Below are 14,628 nucleotides of genomic sequence, written 5' to 3'. Positions count from 1 at the left end.
TCTTTTTCTCCTCCATCCCCTGCCCTCCTACCCTCGTGAATACTTGATAAATTATAAATTATTATTTTCATCTCTTACATCTTCCTCTGTCTCCTTTCACCCATGTTTCTGTTCTAAGCTCATTTAAACTAGAAAGATAGAGGGATTTAATAAAAAACGCATCACAGCTGGTCAGAGATAATGAAATATGAGAGGGTGCCAATACGTTTATGGAAAAAGTGGAATTGAAAAATAGTAGCATTCCCCCCCACCCGAACTTTTGAAGCCCCCTCATAAGGTAAGTGATGTTTATCATCCATTAAGCTGAGCCTGTGTTAGTGGGTAGTTGACCATTGCATTTTGATTAATAGCTTGATTAGTTCTCACTGTACCAAATGGTAACTGCACTTTTACACGGTGGCCTTCTTACATGTAAGAGGATATATTTAGGTATTTGGTGGTAGCACTGATACCACTATTTATAGATCCGGAGAAACCACTTGTGCTGGTAGCTGATAATTTCCATGTTTTTATACTGTGTTTATTACTTAACACTTTCATCACCCGGCAGAGCTACAAAATTCTCCATTCTTTTTATTCCTTCAAAGGAAGAACTTTAAGTCCAACAGTATTTTCTACGTCATTGTGCGAAATTCTTCTGAGGAACAAATAATAGGCACGCCGACTGGATCAGTGTAGTCAGTAGCAACTGCTAGCTGGCATTTGAAGGGAAGACATTTAAACTGTTCTGGATGATCAGCTGAGATCTGGCAGGAAATCAGCATGGTTAAAATTGGCTGAATAATAGCAACACTTCCATGTATTAACACTTACTATGTGGATTGAATTGTGCCCACTCTTTCTTCAAATATATTTTGAAGTCTTGAACCCTGGTTATGGACTAGATTATGTCCTTCCAAAATATGCGTTAGAACCTAACACAACCTGTGGAGTTAATCCCATTTGGGAAAAGGATTTTCTTAATTACGTTAATGAAGCCATATCAATGAAATTGTGTCCTAATCCCAATCACTTCTGAGTTATGAAATTCAGAGTAGACACAGGAAGGAGCACCAATGGAAGTGAGGCTGTGAGAGCCTGTGTCCTGAGAGAGCATCCATATGTCAACAAGCATATGCCCATGCAAATATTAGTCAAGTACACCCAAAGTCCAATTCTATGGTTTCTTCTAGCACGTGCTAGCTTATCCTGGCAACTTGTCATTTAATCTTTCGTCACTCCTAATGTGTCCAGTGGATTCTGCTGTATTTAACCTGAGTTATCAATCTTGTAGCCAGATGGACAGGCAGGGGCAGCTTCTGGAAGCAGGGCTGGTTGTCTTAGTGGGGAGAGGACTCAACAGGGTCTTTCTTCTGAAGTGCAGTGCTAACTGAGCAGGGCCTCATGGGGTAATATTTATTAGGAAGAAATGGGCAGGCTCTGCAGGTTCTGAGGGGTTAGAGTAGTCTGCAGAGCCAAGATATTTGAGGGGATCTATCTCCACATGATGTGTTGTCAGGAGGAAACAGTCTCTGGAAAATGACTTGTCAGAGTAGAGAGTAAATGAAAAAGAGGAAGAGCCTTGATGAGATGGATTGAACAAGTGACTCCAGCCATAGGCTTAGACATAACAACAACTATGAGTATGTTTTAGAACCCAGCCTGTTTCATTCTGTTGCACAAAGGGTCACTATGAGTAAGAGACAACTCAAAGTCACCTAACAATAACATTCCTATCCCACATTTTCTAACCAAGCCCAGCTTTTAACAAAATAGAGACTTGCTTTGGCTATTTAATGGTCTTTGAAACTTGGCTACCCTAAATTTGTAGCACAGTTTGCTTATTCTCTCCTGGTACGATATAAAGGCCTCTTTGTAAATTATCAAAAAGATCTTTTTAAATGGATTATTATAAGAGCCTTAAGAGCCCCCAACAAAAAGGTTTATTAAAATTAATTAATTAATTAATTTCAGAACATTTTCTTCCTTCTTTATGTTTCACATTAAAAAAATTTTTATTAGGGGCTCACACAACTCCCATCACAATCCATACATCCATCTATTGTGTAAAGTACATCCACACATTCGTTGCCCTCATCATTCCCAAAATGTTTGCTCTCCACCCAAGCCCCTGGCCTCAGGTCCTCATTTTTCCCCTCCCTCCCCATTTCCCCCTCCCTCATGAACCCTTGACAATTTATAAATTATTATTTTGTCACATCTTGCTCTGTCCCACGTCTCCCTTCACACACTTTTCTGTTGTCTGTCCCCCAGGAAGGAGATCACATGTAGATCCTTGAAATCGGTTCCCCCTTTCCAACCCACCCTCCTTATGCCCTCCCAGTATCGCTACTCACACCACTGGCCTGAGGGGATCATCCGCCCTGGATTCCCTGTGTTTCCAGTTCCCATCTGTACCAGCGTATATCCTCTGGTCTAGCCAGACTTGCAAGGTAGGATTCGGATCATGATGGGTGGGGGTGGGGGTGGGGAGAAAGGACAGAAAGCATTTAGGAACTAGAGGAAAGTTGTATTTTTCATCGTTGCTACATCGCACTCTGACTGGCTCATCTTCTCCCCAAGACCCTCCTGTAAGGGGATGTTCAGTGGCCTACAAATGGGCTTTGGGTCTCTACTCTGCACTCCCCCTCCCCCCATTCACCAGGGTAAGATATTTTGTTCTGATGATGCCTGAGACCTGATCCCTCTGACACCTTGTGATTGCACAGGCTGGTGGGCGTCTTCCATGTGGGATTTGTTGCTTCTGAGCTAGATGGCCACTTGTTTACCTTCAAGCCTTTAAGACCTCAGATGCTATATCTTTTGATAGCCAGGCACCATCAGCTTTCTTCACCACATTTGCTTATGCACCCATTTGTCTTCAGCAGTCATATCAGGGAAGTGAGCACACAGTGATATGATTTTTTGTTCTTTGATGCCTGATAACTGATTCCTTCAGTACCTCATGGTCACACAGGCTGGTGTGCTTCCTCCATATGGGCTTTATTGCTTCTGAGCCAGATGGCCACTTATTTACCTTAAAGCCTTTAAGACCCCAGATGCTATATAGCCGGGCACCATCAGCTTTCTTCACCACATTTGGTTGTTCATCCTCTTTGTCTTCAGTGGTTGTGTCAGGAAGGTGAGCATCATAGAATGCCAATTTAATAGAAGAAAGTATTTTTGTATTGAGGGAGTACTTGAGTTGAGGCCCAACATCCTTCTGCTACCTTAATACTAAACCTATAAATATATGCACATAGATCTATTTCCCCATCCTCATGTATAAATATATTTGCATATGTACATATCTTTATCTATACCTCTATAAATGCCCTTTGCCTCCCAGCAATTTCCTCTATTTCCTTTGACTTCTCTCCTGTCCCACGATCATGCTCAGTCCCCATCAGGGTTTCGGCAATTCCTCTTAGTTACATTACCCTTGATCATGCGGAACCTGGCCTCCCATACCCTCCTCACCACCGATTTGGATCGCTTGTTGTTCCCCTGTCCCTGGGGAACACCACTACCTTTCCCCCTACCCCCACCCCCTCCCATGTCCCTGTGGAACTGTCAATCCCATTGTTTTCTCCTCTAATTGTTCATCCAGCCTATCTTATTTAGACAGCCCTGTCGAGATAATAGCACACACAAAAACAAGACAGAGCAAAACCAAGCAACAAAGTACAACAAAACAACAACAAACGAATAACAACAAAAAACAAACAAACAAAACAAAGCACAATAAGAAAGAAAAGCTTGTAGTTAGTGCAAGGGTTTTTTTGTTGGCCTTTAGGAGTGTTTTCCTGTCCAGTCTGTTGGGGCACCACGCCCTGGCCCCGAAGTCCACCTTCAGCCTTCCATGGGGACCTCGCCAATCCATTCCCTTGCTGTTCTGTTGCACCCCTTAATGTTTTGCCTCCGTGTGGTGGGATCTGATCAGGTGCAATTCCCACACTGTGTCTCTGGTGTTGTCCCCTATAGGGCTATGGGTTAGTGAGGGGTGTCGTGTCTCATAGTGGGGCCGGCCATGTGGTCCTCTCTGTCTACTGGCTGCTCTAATTGGGAACATCGACCTCACCGCCTGGTGGGCCATGATGTGCTCCACTCTCTCTTCCTCTGACCTTCATTTGCTCCCGTGTGCTCTGATCAGATATGTCCCTCTTCCGGAGCTGTAGATTCAATGCCGTCCTTTGAAATAAATTCTTCTGAGGGGAGGGGTAGGTGTCCACTTAGTAGTTGGGGTTGGGGCCAACCCCCAAGACCTCTCTACTGGTTCCCTACTCCATGCCGGCATGTTGCATTCACATCTTGGAGCACCGAATTGAAGTCTGGTCCCTCTTTCCCTGTGGAGATATAAGCAATAGCCTCCTCTTGGGTGGGTTAGTGCCCTGTGCCCCCACTACCCATTTCTTTATTATTATTTTGTTTCACTTTACCTGCCTCCTTTTCAGTTGTCTACCATGTGTACCCCTGTATTTGGTATGGTCCCTGCCATATTACCTGGTCCTCACCCCAGGAATGTTTGTATACCGTAGCTTTTCCCCTATACCCCTTTTGCTTCCCCCCCCTTTTTTTTAAAGTTTACCTCAGCAGTCTTTGAAGTCTCCATCTTTAAGCCAATGCTATCTTGAGGTCTGTTTTCTCTTTTTTTTCCCTCTGAGTGAGGTTGTTCTATGTGGTGCTCTCTTATTTATGCTTGGTGAGTGTTGTTCTTCTGCCCATACTGGGTCAGTAAGGATCTTTTGTAGGGCTGGGTTTCTTCTAACATATTCTTTGAGTTTTCCCTTGTCTGGGAAGACTCTTACTTCTCCATCTATCTTGATCGATAATTTGTCTGGGTAGAGTACTCTTGGGTTTGCATTGTTTTCCTTACATTTTTGGAATATGTTACTCCACTCTCCCCTCTTCTTCATAGTTTCTGCTGATAGGCCTGAGCATATTCTTATTTGGGAAACTTTATATGTGATTGCTTATTTTTCCCTAGCTGCTCTCATGATTTTCTCCTTTTCCTCAAAGTTGGATAATTGAACTATTATGCGCCTTGGTGACTTCTTCTTGGGATTTAGTCTAGGTGTTGTTCTTTCAGCCTCCTGAATGATTGCTTGATTTTTCATACATTAAGCTGGGGAAGTTTTCCTCCAATAACATTGGGGGCGTGCAATGGAGCAGCGGAGGAAGCAGAGCAAAGGGGTCCCGAGGGAGTATAAATGATGGACTTTTGGGCCAGGATGGGGCACCTCACAAGCTACATCTAGAAAACACTCCAAAAGGCCAACGAACTGACCTTGAACTACTAGCAATTTTTCTTTTTAATATTTGCTATTTTTTGTTTTGTCTTTTTCCCCCGTCTTTTTTATAACCTTGTAAATTTTGTATGCTAGTGGCTTTTCTGTTTATCAGCATGTCGATGTTGCTGCTGTCAAAGCCATGTTCTTATGTGCCACTTGGGCGCTATCAAAGTCATCTGCATTTATATGCACATATTACTATATCAGCAGGTCCATCTAGACAAGATAGACTGGGCAAACAATGACAGAAGAAAATAACGGGGCAAACGGTCCTGGAGGGACATGAGAGCGTGGGAGGTAGGGGAAGGGAGGAGGTGTCGCCCAACACAGGACAAGGGAACAGCGAGTGGTTCAAAACCAGAGGAGGGAGGGGAGGGGAGGACTGGTAGGGAGTGACCAAGAGCAAGGTAACTGAGAGAAATTACTGAAACCAGAATGAAGGCTAAACATGGTAGTGGGACAGGAGGAAAGCGAAAGGAAATAGAGGAAAGGAGTAGGAGGCAAAGTGCATACAGAGAAGCCTAAATACAGACATGTACATATGTAAATATATTTATGATTATGGGGACAATAGACTTATGTGCATATATTTATAGGTTCAGTAGTAGGGTAGCAGATGGACATTGGGCCTCCTCATGCATAATCCCCCAATACAATAGCACCTCGCCCTGCTAAACGGTCACTGCATGATACCCACCTTCCCGACATGATCACTGAAGACAGACGTTTGTGTAAGCAAATGTGGTGAAGAAAACTGATGGTACACAGCTATCAAAAAGATATAGCGTCTGGGGTCTTAAAGGCTTGAAAGCAAACAAGCGGCCATCTAGCTCAGAAGCAACAAAGCCCACAGAGAAGAAGCACACAGCCAAAGTGAATAGAAGGTGTTGAATGAACCATGTAGCAGATACCAAGGAACAAAAAAAAATCATTGTGTGATGACCTTCCTCACATAATCGCTGAAGACAAAAGTGTGCATAAGCAAGTGTGGTGAAGAAGGCTGAATGTGCCCGGCTACTGAGAGATATAGCGTCTGGGGACTTAAAGGCTTGAAAGCAAACAAGCGGCCATCTAGCCCAGAAGCAACAAAGCCCACACGGAAGCAGCACACCAACATAGGTGATCGTGAAGGGCAGAGACCAGGTCTCAAACAACAACGGCGGGGTGGTGGTGAGAATCACATCACCGTGAATGAGGGGGAGTGCGTGATGGGGAACCAATGCCCATCTGTAGACAGATGGACATCCCTTCCAGGGTAGTAGTGGGGAGGAGATGGGTCACTCAGGGTTCAGTGTAGCAACAATGAAACTCAAAACCTTCCTATAGTTCCTGAACGCTTCCTCCCCTCCCAATTATCATGACCCCAATTCTACCTTGTGGACCTGGTTATACCAGAGGATGTACAGCGGTGCAGTAGGGATCTGGAAACACAGGGAATCTAGGACAGTCGAACCCCTCAACACCTGCGGTAGGAGTGGCGACACCAGGAGGGAAGGGGGTGTAGAAAGGGAGAACCGATCTTGGAGATCTATGTGTAACCTCCTCTCTGGGAGATGGGCAATGGGGAGGTGCGTGAGGAGAGACGCCGGGGAGTGTAAGATAAGATATAATAATTATTTCTAAACTATCATGGGACCAGGGGGAAGGGGGGAGTGGGGAGGGAGGGGGAAGGGGAAAAAAAGGGAAACCGAGCTGATTCCAGGAACCCAAGTGGAAGGTGAATTATGAGAATGACGAGTGCAACGAATGTATAAGGGTGCTTTGCTCTATTGATGTATGTACGGATTGTGATAAGAGCTTTATGAGCCCCAATAAAAAGATTTATTAATTTAAAAAAAAGATACACTGTTAGAATTTTCCAATATTCCTGTCATTCCTCACTGAAGCATCAGACAAATCTCTTTATGTTCAAATATATCAAAGTTTATCTTAAAAATGAAGAATGAAGCCACGAAATGGGCAATCACATTTCTGAGTTCTTTTATCATTTTCTTTTATTTTGAAAATTATCATCATGAATTGTAATCCCACAAATAAAGATTTGCCCTAGAAAAAAAAAGAATCCTCTCACTATTGTTGCAGAAGACTTCTTTGTTGTGTCTTCCTCCGGTAAGCCAATATTTCTAATGTTGTTCCACTACATACCATCAGTCATAGCTCTTAAGTTTTCTTCAGCTTTTCTGAAGATCTTTTTAGATTTTTGTTCACGTTTGTTAAAGTCTGCTTGGCTATCCTCCAACTCACTGATGCAGTTCTCTGATTCCTCCAGTTGCTTCTCGAGGTCCACGAGTCTGCTACTGGTTTTTGTTATCTCCTCCCTAAGCTCCTGTATTTCCTGTTGGTTTATGGCTTTTACCTCTTCTACCATTTCATTCTTTTTCTGAATTGTTTCCCTCATATCCTGTATGACTCCAAGCAGCATTCTGGAAATTTCTTTCTGTGGCAGCTCAATGTCGGCTTCTTCTATGCATGTCATTATGTTCAGGACATCTTCTGCCATTGCCTTTTATTTCTCCCGTTTTGTTTGTTGAGGTCCTTGGGGCTGATGACTGTTTGTGTTGCGTTGTTTTAGATGAGGCAGGTGCCATTTTCCAGGGAGTTGAAGAGCACTGAGTATCTCTGGGAGACTTGTAGGAATGCTTCTTCAAACTGCCTACAGCTTATTTTACTATGGAATTAACCTACCACTTTATTCTCCTGTGGCTTCCCTCTCAGGGCAGTGACCCAGAAGGCTGGTGAGTTGCCTGCTTTGGTGTTGCAGAGGTTGTGCAGAGGTTCCTGCAGCAGCTTGGAATGTTGAGGAACATTGGCTGAGCTACCTTAGGACACCAGGAACACAGGCAGGAATTCCCCTGTAAAATGTTGAGCAGAGTATCCCCTGGTGGAGGTCACCAGGGCCTTCCCTAATCTCCTGCTAGCTACACAGGGTGGAGCTCACCTAGCTGGGTGTGGTGCAGGCATAAATGCCCTAGGCTAAGGGGAGTAGTCTGGAAGTTAGCGGTAGTGTGTCAGAGGCCAAGAAAGAGACAAAAAGGAGAATAAACAAGTTAAAAAGCAAGCCCCACTGAGCCTGTGGGGGGCAGGGGGATATAGTGAAGAGATGGAAACAAGCCCAACAATGTAGCTGAGTTCCCATACCCACCAGTGGAGCTGCAAGGGTTTAGTCCCTGCTCCAAGCCAGCAGCAGCAAGCTGTGACTGTGTTGAGAAAAGGCCCCTGTGCAGCCCTCCAAGACAGAGGGGGGAACAGAGAGGAGATGGAAACAAGAGCAACAATGTAGCTGAACTCTGATCCCTGCCCATGGAGCTGCAAGGGTCCAGTAGCGGGTGGTGGCAAACTGTGTCTGTGTTGAGACCAAGCCGCCCTACAGGCTCCAAAGAGACAGTGGCGGGGCCAAGGTCAAGCACTAGCCAGCCTCCACTGAGGTAAGGCAAAAGCCCCCAGCCCCTCAAAACCCAGGGGGTCGCTGCCTACTTATCTTTATGATGCTCCTCCTGTGTTCCAGCAGTGTTGAATTTCCCTCTAAGTGATTCTTCTGGGCTGAATGTTGTGGAGTCCCTCTGGTATGTGTTACTCCTTTGCCATCTTCCCGGAAGTCCCCAAAAGGTCTTTTGGTTCTTTAATTTTCGAATGTTTGTTAACTGCCTTCAGTTTCTCATCATCCCTTTGGTAGGGCCTTGTGGGAGTTACATAATCTGTCATCAGTTAGAGATCTAAGAGTGAAGGGGTGTAGTTTAGCCTGTCAATCAAGTCGTAGCTTGGTGACCTCATTTCGAGGTGCCAAGGAGATAAATAGCTCTCACTGGAGGTGTAAACACAGTCACTCCCTGCGAGACATTACTGACAACAGCCCACATGGAGACACACTGATGGAGTCAGAGCCGTGGAGCTGTAGGAGACACGTGGAAACCCACACCAACGCTAAGATGCTTCCACTGCCACAGAATCCACAGGATTTTCCACCCACTGGTCTGTGATCTTCCTGTACTCAGCGTCATTGCATGTGTTAATTGAGTCTGAAGAGGAACGTATAGACTGGTATCGGACATATGGGCTAATATAGAACTTACAGACTTGATCTGGACTGGGCTGGGATGTTTTCTCAATATTCAATTGCTCTTGTATATAAAACTCTTTCATATACACATGAGTTTCCCTCGATTTGTTTCTGTAGTCTACCCAGACTAACAGACATCAATGCAACTTCATAACAACAAATTCATCTCCTTGTCCTTGTATGCATTGTTCACCCTCAAAATCATCACAAATTTTAAAATAAATTCCTTGTGCAGGAACACCTTTTGAGTCACCACTGGTAAATGAGAAAATGGCAGGGAGGTCATCCCAGACCTTTCTCTGTTTCCTTACTGCAATGAGGCAGAGGTCAGGCATGTCTCCATTCTCTGATTTTCTTTACTTATTCTGATACCAACAGTCACTACGAGTTTGTATAAACTTCTTGGCAGTGAGTTTTTCCCCTCTCATTTATCTTAGAGGGGTGAAGAGGTGCTACAAGCCAGGAGGAAGAAGTTGCTGCAAACCTTTTTTATAACTTTGAAACGCCGTCAGATATGAAAGACCTAATTCATAGAAGCAGACACTGTCAGAGATAGTACAGAGGAAGGGTCTCCAGGGTGGGAGGGAACTCAATATATGACTTGGGCAGAAGCTGATCTCTTGGGTTGGAATAGACCATGGTGACGTGAGTCGGGTAAAGCCTGGAGTGGAGCCTTCATGATCTTTATTTGCTGATGGGGCATGACTCAAGGTATATAGAAACAGCTGCAAAAATCTGCTCATGATTGTAACTAGGAATGCAAAGTATGAATGTAGGAAAATTGGAAGTCATCAAAAACAGCAGAACTCATCAATATTGATATCCTAGGCATTAGTGAGCTGAAATGGACTGGTATTGGCCATTTGGCTTTTAAAAACCACATGATTTACTCTGCTGGAAATAACAGAATCAAGAGGGAAGGAAAGGCACTTGTCAAAAAAGACATTGCAAAATCAATCATGAAGTACAATGCTGTCTGTGATAGGGTTATATCTATCCACCTTCAAGGAAATACAATCAATACAACTATTATTCAAATTTATGTTTCAACCACAAACACTATTGATGAAAACCATTGAAGAATCCCACGAATGATTTCAGTCTGAAATTGATCAAACATGCAATCAAGATGCATCAATAATTATTGACAATTGGAATGGAAATTTGGAAACAAAGAGGAAGGAACAGTAGTTGCAAAATACAAACTTGGTGCTAGAAATGAAGCTGGAAATCACGTGATAGAATTTTGCAATACCAATGACTTGTTCATAGCAGATACCATTTTCAAAAATCAAAAGGTGACTACACATATGGAGTTCACCAGACGGGATACACAGAAATTAAATTGAATACATCTTGGGAAGAGATGATGGAGACGCTCAATTTCAACAGTTAAAACCAGGTCAGCAGCTGACTGTGGACCAGACCATCAATTGCTCCTGTGTAAGTTCAGGATAAAGCTGAAGTAAATGAAAACAAGACCACAAAGAAAAGGCAAAGTGAAGACGGAGGTCGTAAAGGTAAGGAATGCAGTCCCCTATGTATTATTTGCATCTTCTTTTGATACTGCCTTTATCCTTTAATATTTTGCCTATAGAATCTTTCAATATTGTAACTCAAGACTTGAATTTTTTTCTTGGGTTTTTTTTTCCGTTTCAGATATGCTGAGTGTTCTTCTCTTTGGGTTTTCTAAATTTAGGTCTTGGCATATTTCATTATAATATTTGTCTTTGTCTTCTCAAGCTACCCTTTGGAGTTTTCTGTTAAGCTTTTTGACTTCATTTTTCCCATTTGCTTTAACTACTTTACGATTAAGAGCAAATTTCAGAGTCTTTTCTGATGTTCACTTTGATCTTTTCTATCTTTCTTGTCTCTTTATAACCTTTTGCCTTTTTCATGAATGATGCTCTTGATGTCCTCCCACAGCTCACCAGGCTCCTTGTCATTAGTCATTCAATACAGCAAATTTGTTTTTGAGATGGTCTCAAAATTCAAGTAGTATGGACTCAAGGTCATATTTTGGCTCTTGAGGAAGTATAACCTTGCCATCAACTTATTTCCAGACTTTTGACTTTCTGGACTATGTTCTTGTTGTTAGGTGACATTGAGTCAGTTCCAACTCATAGCAACAGTATCTACAAGCACATGAAACATCAGCTGGTCCTGGGCCAACCTCACAATTATTCTTATGTTTGAGCCCATTGTTGTAGCTACTGTGTCAACCCATCTTGCTGAGGGTCTTCCTCTTTTTCACTCTTCCTCTAATTTACCAAGCATTACGTCCCTTTCCGGGGACTGGTTTTCCCTGATAATATGTCTAAAGTACGTGAGACAAAGTCTTGCCATCCTTGCTTCTAAGAAGCATTTTGGCTGTATTTTTTCCAAGACAGATCTGTTGGTTCTTTTGGCAGTCGATGCAATTTAAATGCATTGATTCATCTTATGTCTTCTTCATTCAATGTTCAACTTTCATATCATATGAGGTGATTGTAAATACCATGCCTTGGATTGGGCACACTTTAGTCCTCAAAGTGACATCTTTGCTTTAAAAAGGTCTTGTGGTCTGGGAGGAGATGAGTCACTCAGGGTTCAGTGTAGCAATAATGAAGCTCACAACCTTCTTCTAGTTCTTAAACGCTCCCCCCCCCTGCCCCCAATTTCATGATCCCAATTCTATTGCAAACCTGGTTAGACTAGAGGATGCACAGCGGTACAGTTGGGATCTGGAAACATAGGGAATCTAGGACAGATGAGCCTATCAGGACCAACGGTGAGAGTGGCGGTACCGGGAGGGAAGGGGGGATAGAAAGGGGGAACTGATCTCGGGGATCTACATATAACCTCCTCTCTGGGGGCTGGGCAACAGAAAAGTGGGTGAAGGGAGACGCTGGGCAGTGTAAGATAATATAAAATAATAATTTATAAATTATAAGGGTTCATGAGGGAGGGGGGAGCAGAGAGGGAGGGGGAGGGGAAAAAGGAAAATGAGGAGCTGATTCCAGGAACCCAAGCGGAAGGCAAATTTTGAGGATGATGAGGGTAATGAATGTATAAGTGTGCTTTACACAATCAATGTATGTATGGATTGTGATAAGAGTTTTATGAGCCCCAATAAAATGATTTTAAAAAAAACAAAGCAAAAAAAAAAAAAAAAGGTCTTGTGGAGCAAATTTACCCAATGGATGGTGTGTTCAACCCTTGCGGCATAGTGGGTTAGGTGCTGGGCTGCTAACCACCGTGGCAGCAGTTTGAAACCACCAGTTGCTCTGTAGTAGAAAGATGGAGCTACCTATTCCTGTAAGGTGTCACAGTCTTGGAAACCCACAGGGACAATTCTACCCTGTCCCATAGGTTGCTATGAGTTAAAATTGAATCCATGGCAGTGAATTTGGTTTGGGGGAAAGAGTTAGTCTCATAAACACACAGGGGCCAATTCTCAGACTATGAGGAAAGAAAAATTATTGATTTATTGTGATAAATATAACAAAACCTTACAGTTTTAAAAAACAGTTTTATTGAAATATAATTCACACACCATGCAAATCAATAGTTCAATCACATTTTTTAAAGTTGTGCAATCGCTACCCCAACCCAGCGAGAACACGTTCTTCTTTCATGCACTCAGTATAATTAGCTCCCATTTCCTCCCAACCTCCCCGCCAGACCATTCAGTCCAGTTGCTATTGCTATAGATTTATCTATCCAAAGTTTACAATTTTAACTATGTTCCACTGTTCCATGAGGTGGCGTTCATTACATCCATAATGCTGCACAACTAATATCGCTATCTAGTTCCAAAAGTTTTTCATCACCTCAGATGGAAATTCTCAATAGTGATCCCATAGAACAGAATAGAAATGCTCCATAGAATTTTCAAGGCTGCAAATATTTACAAAAGCAGGTGGCTACATCATTCTAGGCTTCAAATCACTGGCCTTTAAGTCAGCAGCTCAACACTTAACTCACTGCACTACCAGGGACTTATTATGGATTAAATTACACCCAAATTTGACAAACGGTTGTTTCCTAAAGGTTCATTGCAACACGAAATTTTAGCACAACCTTTTTGTATTTTGTTACATTAAACTCCTCTGGTCTGCTTTGCAATTTGAATTGATCTTTCATAATATTTGATTTCATAAAATCATGCATTGGCCATTTGAAAAAGACTGCTTCCCTGATTTATGCATTCTGCCAGATGATGACACATTTCATTATACCCACCCACTGCCATCGAGTTGCTTCTGACTCATCGTGGCCCTCTGTGCCATTCAGAAACCTGCATATATTACTGCTAGTTTTACCAGAAAGATCTTTTCAGTATTGGGAAGGGCTGTTAAGCTCACAGTGTTGGATGCATGAGTTCCAAGATCCCAATTATCTCTTGAGAGAATGCGTTGTATCACTGGCAACACTATTATCAGTTATTTCCCTTGAAATTAATGACTCACTCACTTCATTTTCAATAAAATGCTTGCCAGATATCCAAGGCTGAATAAGCCCATCAACTGTTCTTTCAAATTAAATGGTGTGACGCACACAAAAGCAATAGCGGAGTTCATAACTCAGCCGCATAAATGCTCTCCCCAGAGTCAATGATGTATTGTACCTGAATATGGAGCTCGCAGGCTGTTCTCTGAGTTCACCTTTCACCATACAGGATATTAAAAGAGCGCGTACGCACTGGCTCAGACAACGGTATCAGTCATCTCTAATGCTGCATGCAGGGCATTCTGAAGTGTAACTGGTTTTTCCCCCTTGTACGTGCATGTTGGTACAAACTACAATGATCACTAATATAGTTTTGCATCACTGTCGGGTTAGAGATTAATTTTCTTCTTATTCACTGCTAGTTTTGTGCTATTAATAGAAATGCTAATATGGTGGGGGAAACCCTGTAAATAATGTCTTAATCATGTTTTAAAATTATTTTTTATCACACGAATGTCCAGACGTTGAGGAGTCCACAGATAAATTGCTGTTATTTTAATAATTTGGGAGTCTTTTGCCAGGGACATTATCAGAAGCTGTGACTCTCAACAAAATGATACAGCACATTTGTTCAGAAAAAACAAATTTAATTGTGAGCCTACTATTTTCCAGTCACAGTGTAGTTGATTTGATCTAAAATTATAAATATGTTTGAAATCTGGGTATCAGCATTTATCAATAATAGTTTAACCATAATTGAGCAGCCCAGTGTATGATACAATAAAATGGAAATATGGTCTAAGATTGAACACACACGTGTAGCTGTCTTAGAACTCTTTAAAAAGTTTTTGTCCCCTAAATGAAAAACTA

Source organism: Tenrec ecaudatus, chromosome 13 (assembly GCF_050624435.1).
Source record: "Tenrec ecaudatus isolate mTenEca1 chromosome 13, mTenEca1.hap1, whole genome shotgun sequence".
Taxonomy (NCBI): Eukaryota; Metazoa; Chordata; class Mammalia; order Afrosoricida; family Tenrecidae; genus Tenrec; species Tenrec ecaudatus.
The sequence above is the reverse complement of the archived record's forward strand: the minus strand, read 5'-3'. Positions refer to the sequence as shown.